The following is a 3,755-nucleotide window of genomic DNA, read 5'->3' as shown; positions in this document are numbered from 1 at the left end:
GCCAGCATTACCCTAATTCCATAAAAAGAGATTTTCATAACTTGTCCAGTGTTCCATGGCTAAGTGGCAGAGCTACAGTTTGAAATTGAATCCATCCAATTTCAAATTTCAAGGTATTTTTCTAGTGGCAGTTTTTGTTTTCTTTTGTTGTTACTTTATGTCATAGTCAGATATTTGAGACCTCTGAGACTTTCTTTCCTCTGTTACTTTGTATTTCTGATGATTGAGACTAAGCCCATGAACCTCGCCATTTTTGTGCATTTTAGTTATACAGAATTGTGGGTTTCATTTTTTTTAAAATTTTTATTTTATTGGTACATTTTAAGAATACAATATAATTACATTCATCATTGGAAATCTGCACCGTTACATAATCTCTCTTGGTTCTTATTTTTCCCCCCGTCCCCTGCCCTCCCTTCAACCCCATACCTCCCTGTTTACAGACTTTGTTTCCGTTTTTTCATTTTCTCATATTAATTCCATTCCCTTCTTTCCTTTCCCCTACCCCTCCCACTTCCCCTTCCCTTTTGTCCCTTTTCTTCCTATTTCCCATTATCTATTATACCTTTACACTTGTAGTTTCTCACACTAGAGAAACTATTCAGTATTTACACATGGGTGTCCTATTTATTTCACTTAAGAGTATCTTCCCCAAAGAATTAAAAGAATCATACCATAGTGATATATGTTCACCCATGTTCATAGCAGCACAATTTGTAATAGCTAAAACTTGGAAGCAGCCCAAATGCCCATCAACTGGAGTCCGGATAAAGAAAATGTGTTTTTTTTTTTATAAATGGAGTACTACTCAGCCATAAAAAATGAGAAATTAGAGACATTTATAGCTAAATGGATGCACATTGTGGCTTTAATTTTTACAATATTCTTACATGCATATACAAAGCTTTGATTATTTTAACCACTGTACCCTTATTTTTGTTCCCTCCTTCCATTCCCTTTCTCTCTTGTTATAGTCTCCCTTCTACCTCCATGTCATCTCTGTTTTTCTTTAAATTGCATTCCTCATATGAGGGAAAACATGCAATGTTTGACTGAGTCTGGCTTGACTTTTCAATTTCATTTTCCTGCAGATGACTTGATTTCATTCTTTTTATTAGCTGAATAATATTTTATTGTGTACATATTCCATATTTTCTTTATCAATTCATCTGTTGAAAGGCATCTAGGCTATTTACATAGCTTAGCTATTATGAATTATACCACAGTAAACAATGATATGCAGATATCTCTTTATGTTGGCTTTAAATTATTTTGAGAATATACCATGGAGCAATATAACTAGATTAAGTGTTACCCCTATTTTTACATTTTTGAGGAATTTCCATACTGATTTCCATCTTGGCCATACTATTTGACATTCTCATTAGCATTGTATAAGGATTCCTTCTTCCAAGCAGTCTAGCCAGAATTTTTAAAATATATTTTTGATGATAGCCACTCTGACTGGAGTAAGATGAAATCTAAATGTAGTTTTGATTTTCATTTCCCTGCTGGCTAAGGAGTTAACCTTCTTTTGTTCCTGTGTTTGACTGGGCTGAGAAATCTCATTTTGGTGGTCTAATTTCTTAACTCACTTTCTATTTTCTGACTCTGTTCTCAAAACCTTTCCCAGGTGTCTTCAAATTATTTTAAAAAATTTTTAATTGCAACCTACTAACCTGACTTTGATGCTAATTAATCTAGGCAGTACCGTTTGTTCATTTGTTTAGCTGAAATTGTATTTTCAAATTTACAAGATGAATGGCCAGAATTATGTACTTTTTGACCATTCCGTGGAGTTTTATTGTATGCAAATGGTATTTTCTTCTTTACATTATTCATGAACAAATAGGATATAAAATATTTCACCTTAAATGATCCACAATACATACTAATGACCTCAATAAGCAGTTTGGAATGAGTGCTATTCAAACTGAGAATCTGGCATATATGTAATATCACCCTGAGAAACATATGAGACATGATCAAAATAAAGCAAATGTCTAAATTTGAAAATTACAGTAAAAGACATATTGTCATGAATCGCCCTCAAAATACTGCTCCTTACTTCAAACACACTTATCTCTTCATTCTTGCCACTTTCTGAAGCAGTTCTGGAAGTCTTCTCTTATGGGTGTCTTTATGAAGCATGATCAAAAATATGGTGAATGCGGCTGCCAAGTGCCATCTAACAGAAAGGCAATCTCATAAAAAATTAAGGATGTCCTCATCTACTTTCTTCACTGGATGTAGCCCGTGAAACTTTTGGCTTATCTCTAAAATCAAAATGACCATGAAAGGTAAATGTTTTGAATCAATTCAGGACATCAACCCAGACATGACTGCACAAAGACACTCAAGAAAGGACTTACAAATTTGAGACTAGCCTGCGCTACACAGTGAGTTCAAGGCCACCTGGAACTACATGAGGTGACCCTGTCTCAACGCCCCCTCAATAAAATAAAATAAAACATAAAATAGGGGAATATTAGGTTTCTTTAAAAAAAAAAATAGGGCTGGGGATTTTGCTCAGTGGTGCTGCATCTGTCTTGGATGGTCCTGAGTTTGATCCCCGGTACCACCAAAAAAAAAAAAAAAAAAAAATGTGGCAAGAGTGATAGGATAATTGTGTAAGGGGTAGTATTTTGAGGAGGGGTAATGGCAATATAAATTTAACTATAATAAATTTTTAAAAATCAAACATTTCTCATATTTTTTATCATACAGAGTGGATGTTCAAAATTCAATAATAGAAGCAAAACAGGAAAATGAAAATTATTTTGCTTAGCGCCTTTTTTGTTGTATACTAGAATCATTTCTTGTTTTTTTTTTTTTTTACTGAGCTAATCCCCGGCATTTCTAACATGATTCTTTCTCTTAAAAACATTTCTCTTAGGTTAGATATGTCATTACTACTGCAATTATAATTATTAATAACTCAGAAAATGATTTTCAAGTGAAACTTTTGAAAGAAAAAATTAAATCCTACTCTATTATTTCTAATTCAGTGTTACTATTTGTAAGTGGAACCAAGTTTGAGATGGAACACTCAGGTATCATAGTTCTAATAAAATAAATTTTCCAACCTTTTTCTTTCCGTTTTGTGGAATTACTCAATATTATCAAATAATAATCTACATGTCAAGTCTTATAGTCACTTTCTACTTTGTACTTTTTTTTAAATTTAAAAAATTTTAATAGATTTAATAGATTTTAATAGATTTAATAGATTTTAATAGATTTACTACTCATTTTGTTCACTTTTCTGAGGAATGCATATGTGAGAGTCATGATCAATGAAAATAATACTGTTTTATTCAGAGGGTAAACCCTAGAATTCAGGTGCTGTCTCTGGATGTGGGTACAAATCATGCACATTTTCCTAACCTTAGTTTTCTCATCAGTCAAGTGGGAATAATAATTATGTTAAATAAAAACCATTCAAGATCATTTTGGGGAATAAAGAAGAAAATGAAAATGCTTAGTAAAGGTGTAAAGAGCTGTACTATATAGGAAATGAAATATATAAGCACCAGCAGTGTACAAGAAAACATAAAAGAAAGGTTAATTCTACCTATAAATGAAAAAGACCTCTAGAAGGCCCAATCACCCAAAGTTGGCTTGAAGAAAACAGGAAGATTTTTGAAAGGCTGAAAAGGTTGGGAAAGAGGTTATGGAAGAAGAAACTTTTACTTCACTTATTTTTTTTTCTGTGGTACTGGAATCTGAATCGAGGGCCTTGAGCATGTGTATAT

General features: G+C 32.8%; 1 non-coding gene across 1 annotated transcript; it reads right to left on the bottom strand.

Annotated features, from left to right (window-relative positions):
* Positions 1-3,208: 3,208 nt before the first annotated feature.
* LOC147826328 (small nucleolar RNA SNORD116) lies at positions 3,209-3,300 on the bottom strand. Its single transcript, XR_015439643.1, has one exon. It is a non-coding gene; the product is annotated as a small nucleolar RNA SNORD116 (small nucleolar RNA).
* Between the last annotated feature and the right edge of the window lie 455 nt (positions 3,301-3,755).

The sequence above is a fragment of the Heterocephalus glaber genome, unplaced genomic scaffold, assembly GCF_053883595.1.
Source record: "Heterocephalus glaber isolate CG9 unplaced genomic scaffold, H.glaber_assembly_v1.0 deba00001472, whole genome shotgun sequence".
NCBI classification, from domain to species: domain Eukaryota; kingdom Metazoa; phylum Chordata; class Mammalia; order Rodentia; family Bathyergidae; genus Heterocephalus; species Heterocephalus glaber.
The sequence above is the reverse complement of the archived record's forward strand: the minus strand, read 5'-3'. Positions and strand labels throughout refer to the sequence as shown.